Source organism: Rhamphochromis longiceps, linkage group LG16 (genome assembly GCF_057381845.1).
Source record: "Rhamphochromis longiceps isolate RC_006_pf linkage group LG16, R_longiceps_female_GT1.1, whole genome shotgun sequence".
Classification (NCBI taxonomy): Eukaryota; Metazoa; Chordata; class Actinopteri; order Cichliformes; family Cichlidae; genus Rhamphochromis; species Rhamphochromis longiceps.
This window is the reverse complement of record NC_140572.1, coordinates 29,793,266-29,805,513: the sequence shown is the minus strand read 5'-3', so window position 1 is coordinate 29,805,513 and position 12,248 is coordinate 29,793,266. Positions and strand designations below refer to the sequence as shown.

General features: G+C 38.8%; 1 protein-coding gene across 1 annotated transcript in view; it reads right to left on the bottom strand.

The window, feature by feature from the left end:
• The window catches only part of LOC146651398 (protein lifeguard 3), a 50,928-nt gene that overhangs the window by 38,346 nt on the left and 334 nt on the right, over nt 1-12,248 (bottom strand). The window lies entirely within an intron of this gene.

Here is a 12,248-nt window from a genome sequence, read left to right as displayed (position 1 = left end):
AGTTCTTGAAATGTGGCTGAGGCAACGATCAGTGCACACACACAAACACATGTACACACAATAAAAGTAGTAACAAAATGTCCTTCCTGTCATTGATGTGAACACCTGTTCCCTAAACTGGGATTTCTGTTCAAAATTAATCTTCTCAAAGATGAAGTTAAAGGGTGCGTTTCTTTGTCCCCAGTAGAGGGCACTGTGGATATTCATTAAGGCCGGGCATGTCTCTCGTGTGTGTGTCTGTGTGTGACCACCCAATGATTACAGTGTTTGAGCAAAGCTGTGTAGACTTTGGTTGACTTTGTGAGACCAAGTAAGCAAGGTGGAGGGTTGCATTTACTTTTAGTGTTCTCCCTACACCTGTAAGTCCAGGAAAAACATATAAAATAATAAAGATCATATTTTTTTAAAGATCACAAAACCAATCTATGAAACCTTTGTCTCAAATCAAAGCTGCGATCCCACCACTGGATTTAGATACATGAATGAACCTAAAAGTAGGTGTTAATATGGTCCAAATGTCTAAGAATCTCCTGGAACATTTAAATGCATTAATATAAATCTACCTACTGTGATGCAAATGAGAAACGATACCTAAGAGAAGAAGAATGACTTTAAATCTTGCAGGTGAGGCTCCTTGGCCACTTTCATCAACGAGTCTCTATAATGTTATCCTTTTGAATGAAGTAATGGACAGAATTATATTAACGAATGCTTTTATCCTTTGTGTAAAGTCATTTCTCATTCATCTTTCTTTTTACCCATCTTTTCCTGACTCTTTTCTATTGTATATGAACGTAGAAATATAGATTTACTACTGGCCTTCCCTCCAGTCTCTTCATCTGTCTCTTCCTGTTTATGAAATCCTTTTGTTATTATAGAAATAGAGGTTTGCTCACTAAATTAAATGCAGAGGCTTAATGATTTTTTTTAAGTGTCATTCTGATGGGGAGAGTCATGCAGAATCTGTTCTGCTCCTGGCTTTACAAAACATTGTTTATAAAACACTCAAAATTATCAGCAGACAATAATAAGACAGTGGATTAACTTGGCACATTCATTTAAATGAAATGGGGTTTATCTATGGAAGACATTATTTGTGGCAAAGCTGACATTGCTATTAATTGTTCTCTTTACTACAATTACTGTCAGTTTTGAGAGAGAAAAATATTTATGTTGTAGGAGAAAATTGTAAACTGGATATCAGAAAATTGGCAATGGAAGGGCAAATAATGTTGGCATTATATTACTAAGATTAATCTGAATTTGTTTTTCTATTAACTCTTGTATGCAGAATCCTTAAAGTGGAAGAAATATAACCTATCTAATATACACATGGCACAAACTAAATGTATTTGGATTCACTGGATTCCAAACATTACATTATACTGCATTATGTTTAATTGAACTTTTTTCCCTTTTCTGCAACTGGACCTTTTGTGGGTTGTGCTTATAGCTGTCTACTGATGGGGCAGAAGGTGGTCACCATCACGCTTACTGGTGTGATTCTATGGAATGGGTCCACCAGCAAGTCCTGTATAATAAGAACTTAACCTGTTTAACATGTTTAATTAAACATACTCTTTATATATGGGTCCCTAATGAGTAACGCCTCAACCAGAAGATCCTTGGGCAAGGGTTGCCTATAGGTAACTATTCCACTTTTTTTTTTTTTTTTTACCTGATTTGGTCTTTTAAGTCTCTCGCCCTCAGCACTGGAACTCCTAGCTGGACTTTCTCAGGGTAGTTAACTCTGTAGGTTCTTTAAAATTACCAAACAGCATTTGCTGGATCAGCTATACACAGCCAGGAATCAAACCCTGGATGCATGCTGCCTACATCCCTTCACCACTGCTGTTCTTTAACTTGTAAAACATACTGAAAAATTCTTAGAATTAGAGAATTAGAGAAATCTTTTTCTAATCTAAGTCAGGCTGGCAGCCTTGTAATTATCCATACTGGTAATGTTTTTTCTTTTTAAGAGGTTCATTGATTCAAAAGCACTAAGGTGTACAGAGCAGTCAGGACACTGACTGCACACAGCAACATTCAGCTCTGTTAGTATCATAAAGAACAGATTATAAAAGCTGTAAGTAGCAGATTGTGATAAAATGTTGTTCAGCTTGGCAGCCCAGCAGCCGCTCTGGTGAGTCATTCTTTTACCTGAAAACATTTTCTATTAATTCCCGACTAACACATTGCTGCAGGTGACAGTTGATGACAGCCTACACTTGTAGTATTTGCCATAATTCTAAAAAAACAACAAAGGTTTTTTTGGCCTGTCTCTTCCATCATTTATCATCATATATGTAAGGATGAGGAAATAGCTGATAAAACCGATCAGGGTTTTTTGTTTGTTCATGTCTTAAGGTTAATCTAAGCCTGTTATTCCAACAGTGGCTACAATAGATGGCATGTGTAACAAATGAACAGAACTAATTCAAATATTGTGGTGATGCTTGTTAAGCAAATAGTGGGATGTAAAACAATATCGTATGCATTTCTTTGGTATTGCCTGCAGCTGCTCAGGCTTTGACTATTTCTGCTTGTGATCTTTAATATTATGCACAGCCAAAGTGCAGCTATGCACACACTAGCCACTTTTTTAGGTACTTTTTAGGTAGGAACTGTTCAACTACTAGTTAACACAAAGATCCAGTGAAGAGCAGTTCTGTGAATCTGTGTGGTCCTCTCCATCATTCTCCCTTTCAGACTTTCATTCATGCAACCCACCTCCTCCCAGTCTCCTTGTCATCAGAGTCACTCAGCGCTCCATCCAAGCCTCACTCTTCATCTTCACCACCACCAGCACTTAGACTCTGGGGGTGTCCCGTCCTAAATCCTATAACCACTTAGTCCTGCCATGATGGGTCATCAGAGTCTAATTGCCAAATAAATTCATTAATTTTTCTATCTCAATAAACCATATGCAGTTCTTCCAAATGTTCTCTGCTTATTGAAATGACACTGCTCATTTTTCATCACATGGTTTATGTATAACATGAACCATGATTGTTTCCTAACCAAGTAGCTGTAAGTGTTTACACCTAACCAGGCCCATGCTAACCGGGTCTTCTGGATGAGGAACTTGCCTCATGCCTCCTTATTTAAACTCTGTATAGAGATATTAACTCTTGGTGGTCAGCATTTTTTCATCTGGACGTTTTTTTCCTTCAGTCAAAAACTATTCTGGAAGTGAAGTCTGTGCAGTTGGACATTTTTAGAAGAAATGATTGTAGTTTATTTTGTCCACTGGCCTCAAAGTTTAAATGGCTCTCTGAGTGGTAATTTGGGGGACATTGTTCATTAAAGGCACAAAACATTCCTTAGTTTGAGACAACATATCTTGATAATACTTTTAGGGGGTTCCTTTCTGGTGTCTTCAGATTATATTGGTACATGTACTAAAATGCTTTTTTCTTTTTTTTGTCCCTGTAACTCATCTCCTCTAATCTAATATAATCTGAAGAGTTGTCCTGCTTATCACGGTTATATGGCTTTTTTGTGCAGTGGGCTTATTTCAGAAAAAGTTGTTTTTTTTTTTGCAAACTTGAGTTTAAGGTTTGTTAAACTGAACATGATTTACCATGACATAACACCAGAACAGATAAGAGGTTTAATCAGCCATCTTTTAAATGAGAGAAGCAGATTTTTAAAAAGTTGCGAAGAAGAAAAGCCACGGTCCCTTCTTTTAAATATGACACATCACATCCTGTTCAAAACACCTTGTGTCTGGTCATTTATTTCTAACACCTTTAATTAAAAATTCCAATCGCTCCGTTTCATAAAGACCATGCAAAGTTCACCGCAGGCTTCGAAGCACATATGTCCCCAATATTTCTAACTAATCTAAACGAATCAACGGGAGAATCATTTATGTCACGACTAGAGCCCGTTTGGAGATTATCTTCATTATTTCTCCATGGAAATGCGGTTTTATAAATAACTACTCCCACATTTCTCTTCACATTTATTTATTATATGTAACATGTCTGTGTGTTTATGTAATACTTGAGATTAACATCAATTACCAGGCAGATGAAACAGCTGGTCCTCTGTGTCCACTTTAGCCACTGTTAGCTTTGATTAAATATACCTTTACAAGAAAAATAAAGTCATTAACTTTGTATTTCTTTAATAATACAATAGGGCTCTGAACAAAGAGTGGGACTTGGAAGGCATTTCAGACTTCTGCTACAATAGCATGATGAGTCACACAAAACTCAATTTACACTCTATTTAAGTTCACCTAAACTATTCAGCTGCATTGTAGCTGGTATTACATCTTTGAAACAGCTTCAGCGGAATAGAGGATACTGGAAAAAAAAAACTTGCACTTTAACAAGAACAGAGATTCACTTAGTACTTTGTTAAACACTGCAAGTCCTTGAAACATCGATTTTTGTGTGCTTGTGTGTGTGTGTGTGTGTGTGTGTGTGTGTGTGTGTGTGTGTGTGTGTGTGTGTGTTGAATTTGTTTGCAGCCCTATTATGAAGGCACTTTCTTATAAGCAGAGGAGGTGAAAGTATGGCACTCCAGAATCCTCTGGGAGCCATTACTGGCATCGCTGATGCAGGAAATAGATTCACTGTAGAAAATAATACCCTTGAATAATTAATTAGACGAGTTTTAAATCAACAGCAAACGCACTGACTGCACAAATAAGAGCAGGTAAAATTCCAAGAATGCTGTTAGTTGCTTTCGAAACTTAAAGATGATCAATAATAAGATGAGAGTGTGCAGTTAAACTTAATAATATGCTTTTTAAGTCCATAATTCATGTTTGTTTCACAGTAAAGGCCTTAGTCATATCAAAGAAGTGGAAATGTACTTAGATATTGGTCAGAACTCTGAGCTATAAAATTTTATTCAGTTAAAACTTTCTAAATAAGAAACAAAATCAATTGCGCATTTAAGTTTTTGACAACAGAAACAATTATGTCTTCCAGTGGATTGGATTCGGGTCATTGCTAAGGTTATTTTCTAGAGAACTGTGATCGTCTGTTGATGGACGTCGTTTAAGGATAGAATAGAAACGATTTTTTTTCTTTAAAGAATATTGGTGCATAATTATAGCTTCTGTTTAATTCCTTTTGATGAGGAATAGTCACCTTTAGTTTGACTGTTTTTGAGAAGTAAAGACATAAATACAGTTTAAATGAAGTGAATTGAATGACGGCATGATTACTGTATCATTAAAAAAGGAACATCTGATAAAGCAAGCTCAGGCAAATACATCAGTTCTGTGAAGAATCATGAAAAACACTCAGCACTGAGTAAACTAAATACATCACTATATAGCTATACATAGCCATACATTTTGCAATGCCGAGAAACCGCTGCTGGCTTTCAAGGTCAATGAAGAAAATCACCACAGCCTTCTCTTACCACCACAGTTCTGATATTTGCATGTCGTCTTTGTTGAATATTGAATAGTGAGTCAGTACTGGCACGTATATTAATGACTTTTGAGAACAGTCAGTTTGACGGTGTCCTGAGGGGCAAACGCATCTACTCAAAAGCTGACAATTAGCACTAAACAATGCTGGGGAAATTGAATACATCTGTCAGTCAGTACAAGTAAAATCTATCCACACAAGTTTGTTTCCAAATGAAAAAAAATGTTCTCGCACAACGAAACCACGTTTTTTTAAATCATGTTTGAATGGAAATGTATTTCCTCTCGGGTTACGATCCTTTGTGACATTTCAGTTACATTTGTAATGAACATCTCTTTGCCATTTGTATTCCTGCCTCCTCCTTTTATGTTTTGCTCACTCTTATTCAGGTAAATAATCACAGCTCATTCAGGACCACTTTATTCAAAGAAATGATTATTTCCAGTTGCAAAAGCTTAATTATATTTGACAGCATGAGTCTGTTTTGAGAACTCCCAATCCTTCCACACGCATGTGTGGAAAGCCTAAAGCAGAGAGATAAGTAGCATGAACCCATCACTAGGGATGGGTATCGTTTAGGTTTTATCCGATACCAGTACCAAACTGGTACTTTTGAAACGGTGCTTAAAGAATGGAGAACACAACCCACCCGCAGTAGATGTGCCCGGTGTGAGGTCTCGCAGCAAGCTATCAAATACGGCGCATTTCTCGACTTTTAACAAAATGCTGTACGTCGCCAGGTGTTTCATCAGATTCGAGGAGTTACCTCCTTTGCACAGTATCACCTTAAAGCACTTGTTGCAGGCTGCTGAGTTTGCATCTTTTGCTGTGAAGTACAGCCAGACTTTGACCGCTTTGCCTTGGGCATTTTCAATCTGTAGCTCTGCTCTAAAAGAACGTATGTACCTGGGCCCGCCTACTATCCTTGCAAAGGTAAAATGATTGGCTAGAATCCAAAGTGTATGACATTTCAGGAAAAAAAAAAAAGCACGGAAATGAGCGCTGCTTTTCGGTCTGGTTACTACTGTTTATGTCAGATACTGGTACCCATCCCTACCCATCACTAGGGAACAGAACAAACCAGACATCAATTACAACAAAAATGACACTGACCCAGCCAGCATAAGATAAGATAACCTTTATTAGTCCCACACGTGGGAAATTTGTTTTGTCACAGCAGGAAGTGGACAGTGCAAAAGTTATGACGCAAAAATTAGAATACAATAAGAATACAGTACACAGCTGTACAGAATAGAATAAAATAATATACTATATACAGTAGAATAAAATAGAATAAAAATATACAATAAGATAAAAATAGAATACGAATGCTATATACAACTGAGTAAAAATACAACGATGCCAGAAAGGATTATTGCACTTAGTGTTATTGCACATGTGTGGATGTGTGTGTTTGTTCAGTTAAAGTCTTTGTTGTGGAGTCTGACAGCAGTGGGGAGGAAAGACCTGCGAAATCTCTCCGTCCCACACCGTGGGTGCCACAGTCTCCCACTGAAGGAGCTGCTCAGTGCTGTCACAGTCTGCTGCATGGGGTGGGAGACGTTGTCCAACAGGGATGACAGCTTAGCTGCCATTCTCCTGTCACTCACCACCTCCACTGGGTCCAGAGGGCATCCTAGAACAGAGCTGGCCCTTCGGATCACCCTGTTCAGTCTCTTCCTGTCCCCAGCAGAGATGCTGCCGCCCCAGCAGACCACACCATAAAAGATAGCAGAAGCCACCACAGAGTCATAGAAGGTCTTCAGGAGTGGGCCCTCCACCCCAAACGACCTGAGTCTCCGCAGCAGGTACAACCTGCTCTGCCCTTTCCTGTAGAGGGCGTCTGAGTTATGAGTCCAGTCCAGTCTGTTGTTCAGATGAACACCAAGGTACCTGTAGCTGTCCACAGCCTCAATGTCCATACCTTGGATGTTCAGTGGTTGCAGTGGAGAATGCTTGTGCCTGCGGAAGTCTACCACCAGCTCCTTGGTTTTACTGGCGTTGATCTGGAGGTAGTTCAGCTGGCACCAGTCCACAAAGTCTTGAGTCAGTCCTCTGTACTCCTTGTCGTCCCCATCAGTGATGAGGCCGACTATTGCAGAGTCATCAGAGAACTTCTGCAGGAAGCACTGGGTGGAATTGTGGGAGAAGTCTGCAGTGTAGATGGTGAAGAGGAACGGAGCCAGAACCGTTCCCTGTGGGGCCCCCGTACTGCAGACGACCCTGTCCGACACACAGCCCTGAGTCCTCACATACTGTGGTCGGTCGGTGAGGTAGTCCAAAATCCAGGTAGTGAGGTGATGGTCCACTCCAGAGTTCTCCAGCTTGTCCTTCAGAACCGAGGGAAGAATAGTGTTGAAGGCACTGGAGAAATCAAAGAACATGATTCTCACAGTGCTTCCAGCGGTCTCCAGGTGAGCGAGGGAACGATGTAGGAGGTGAATGACGGCATCATCCGCTCCAATGCCAGGCTGGTAGGCAAACTGAAGTGGGTCCAGTGATGAGCTTGTTAGGCGCCGAAGCTGAGCCAGGACCAACCGCTCCAGGGTCTTCATCAGGTGGGATGTCAGAGCCACCGGCCTGTAGCTGTTGAGGTCCTTGGGGCGTGAAGTCTTTGGCACTGGTACAACACAGGAGGTTTTCCAGAGCTGTGGGACTCTTCCCAACCTCAGGCTCAGGTTGAAGAGGTGCTCCATCACCCCACACAGTTGGTCCGCGCAGGACCTGACGACCCTCGAGCTGATGCCATCTGGGCCCGCTGCCTTCTTGCCATTAATCCTCCTCAGTTCCCTCCTAACCTGGGTGGTTGAGAGAGACAGGCTGGAGCCTTGTGTTGAGTGTGTATTGGATGCTGTTGTTGGGGGTGGGGAGGAGTGAGCAGGAGTGTCTTGTCTGCCTTAAGAAATGTTTAGGAATATTACAAATTGGGTGATATGCCTAATAGCTTCTCATGTGTTCAGCATTGTCAAAGGTTACATTTTAATTAAAACCACAATCTAGTAATGTTCTGTCTTTAACCTTCCTAATTTGTTTTTTGTCCTAACCTAACACTAAATTGCCAGTGAAAACAAAAATTACATAAATAAAGAAAAGTAAAGAAAATTACGGTCTCACGCAGGAGTCAAACCCTAGTTTCTAAATGATGTCAGTAATAGGAAATTCACCACTTTGTCAGCCTCGCTGGCGTCAAGAATCATTAGTATTACTCCTATGCTAAAGCTTTAGTAGAAGTTGCACATCAGTTGGTGTCCCTGCCCCTTATCCCCCTTAAAATCCTAACTTGAAGATGCAGAATTTGCTTCCTATTAATATGGATGTCATTCATGAAGGTAATACCCAAGCAAATAGCAATTTTATTATGATCTGTGCTGCAGTTGTAAGACCGGCACTCGAATCCTTCCTAAAACCCTCTCCCCAGTCCCTACTGACATTGTCGTGATGTTACTGCTTTCTCACTGCAGTCATGCAATTTATTCTGTAAAAAGCTCTTAATGTTTTGCTTTTATTCCCCTTGTTTTTTAGTGTATTGCATTTATAAAATGAGGTTGCTGTTGTAAAATGTGTGACTTTGGGATATCCTTTAAGTGTGTGAGCTCTCATAAAAAGAAAAAAGAGATTTGTGGGATTAAAATATAATTACATTTTATCATAAGAATCAAGAATCGCACTAACTGTACCATAACATAAAACATGTGGCATTTTACCCAGCTAACTATTTTAATTGGAATTATGTTTTGTAAAGTATATTTTTTGTTTTTATTTTTTTGTTTTTGAAGGCTCTGATAGGATGAATTTCTTAGACAACCAAGAAATTGAGGCACTAGTAGCTAACACTGTATTTTAAGCGAAAGCATAATTCTGGCAACCACTACCAATCAGCAATCAGAAAACAAAAATAAAAATAATGATGAGGAAAATGCAAATAGTTCATCCAATCTGGGAATCACATCAGCTTTAAGTAAATCATGCTAGCTCACTGCATGTGACAATCCCACCACCTCCTAACAACAGTATGTTGCTGTCATTAGAAGGACTACATTGTGTGATTATTTCAACAAGTGTCTGAATAAAATTTGACCAACTAATTTAGTTTGTGTGGCTATTTCTGTGTGTATAGATTAATAAAATGATTAGGTTCCATTCAGTAATCCAAATCAAGTGAGTAAACTTTGGAAATAAATCAAGAGAGGATACATACACGTAATTCGGTAGTAGAACGACTTTTAGCAGCTATATCTTGAAGTAATCATTTTCTGTATGGCTTTATCATCTCACATAACTGTGGAGGACATTAGGCCCCTCTTTTAACAAAAGAAACTGTTTATTGGGCTTGATTGCTATTTAAAAGTCGGTGCTATAGTTCGGATATTTTTTTTTTTTTTTTTTTTTTTTTTTTTTTTTTTTTTTTTTTACACAGCCCATTTTTTGTGCTTGTTGCATTACAGTTTTACTAAAGTAAATGACTCATTGTCTTGATACATGCTCAATCATCCAGGTAAGTACATCCCCAAAAGTGGATTTTGTTCATCTGGACATAGCGTTTTCAGTGGGAAGAACCTTTTTGTCACTCAGCCAAGTGACTCCTGCAGTGCAAAAAACCGACTCATTAAAATATACTAATTACAACAGCTAATATTCATGCTTTAACATTCCCACATCTTAACATACCTATCTTAAAATATAAGTAAAGTTATTTTTATTTATAGCATTAAACATAACTGACATTTTGGTGCATAGCAAAACTGTCAGTCATACAGTCATAGAGTCATAGAGCATGGTTAGCACCCTCATGACTTACCATATTTGCAATGGGCAATTAAAATTGGTACACTCATACTTTTTTGAGGTATAGTAAATATGTTTCAATTGATAGTCATTAATTAAGTATGAGATTTCTGATTATTTGGCAGTCATTGAACGTGCCACAATGCCGTGAGCATAGCAGCCACCCAGCCCAGCTCTAGAATTTTCTTTTCCTCCCTTGATCTGATGAGGAGTGTTGTTCTTGTGCCCACTGCCAGCTGGAAACTTGGGTACATTTAATATGAGTCGCTGTAGATAAGTTTATGAAACATTTGTACTTGAAACTGATGTTTTAATGTGTTGTTAGACAGAGAAGTCATGAGCCGAATCCGACAGGCATTGGCCATTGCATGAACTCCTCTGGGGAGTTAGCTTGCAGCACATGTTCAAATTGAATGTTCTGGGTCTTATTATGCTGCAGCGAGATTCAAATCCACAACTGCGATGTTTTTGTTAAGGAAGAAAGCTAAATGTTGTAAAAAATGTTAATGAAGTTATTACCGGGCTGGATAGCAGACTGTTAGCAAGCTAGCAACTAAGGAAACCTGGCTACCTTTCCAATATGGCGGCTGATACAAGGTCAAATATCAAGATTATGTGTTTTTGCCTAAGAAAATTTGGTTAACAGCATTTATTTTTTCTGTTAATATTTTTTATATGGACCAGCCTGTATCCTTATGATGTTAAGACTGCTAGATGAGCTGTTAGTGACACTGAGTTAGTCATGACTATGCTTTGTGTTTTTTCTCTCCCCTTTTGGTATCCTGTTCCTGCTGGATGAACCACTTCATCTGATGACTCCGCTGTGCTATCCTGCCTGGTAGATTCTCCTTGCTGCAGGTGTATGCTTCTGCCAGCTGGATGCTGTTACTGGATAGTACACCGTTCCAATGGCGCGGTAGGAACAAATTGAAACACACTAAAAGAAAAGGGTTATTGCTTAAAATTGTGTTTTAATAAATGTGTTAATGTTAATTAAGTGTTCATTGTGTGCTGGAGGTCCTACTGGTCCTATGGTGGAGCAGCTACTACCTCTCCTTTAGGAAACTTGCCTCTGATGGGATACAGATATTTGGGACACATTTCAATTCTTGTAAGGGTTTAAAAAATACACAAACTTGGAAGAGTTGGCTGGATTTGTACAAAATGAGATGGCTGGCAATGGAAAGATGCGATTCGATTGTTACATGTTTAACCCTTTAAAGCCGGTCGGAGCAGGCACGCTCTGTTTTGCGTAACTATTTTTAAATCCCTGTAGAACCGGGAACCGCGTAAGCTAGCGCAATAATTTTTTTTGCATATGAAACCAGAGTTGTACGTACATCTTATGCCATCAGCTTGTCCTAAGTCATGGTTTCCTTCCACATAAAGCTTTGCAAAAATTGCATGAAAAGAGCTTGCGGGAACAAAAACATAATATTCTAGAAACACGCTTTGCCGATCTGATCAGCTGTTCGTAACACTTCCCACATTGAAACAGACGTCAGTGCGAACGATTGCATGTCCACCATTTTCTGCCCGAAACCGGAAGTGATGTCATTTTCGTGGAAAATGTAGTTTTTTTACTTGTAGGCCTTAAGAGCCTATACTGGTGTTTTTATAAGTCATGTTTGACTTTATGCTTTTCTGAATAGTTGCTGGGATGCTTAGAACTCGAATTGCACTGCTTAAAATAATTTTGATGCACATGCTGTTTTCTTTGCAAATTTGCATCATAGGATTGTTTGTCGTTTTTCCTACAGTATATAAAAATTGGTGTATCTCAAAAATAAAACTATGAAGACACTCAAAATAAATTTCCTGTTGTTGTAAACTATTTTTTGCAACTTTTTTGTATTTAAAGTTTTGAGGGATAAGCCTCTTAAATTTCTCCAAGTAGAAATATATTTTAAAAAAAAAAAAAACCAAAAACGATTTTCAATTTTTTTTGTAGTTTGTTGCACTTTTTTGCAATTAATGTAGTTACTATGGACTTAATGCATACATATTATTAAAATATGGGCGTCCTGTTGTCGTGCTCGACACTCCTGGACACTCCTGGACTCTTTG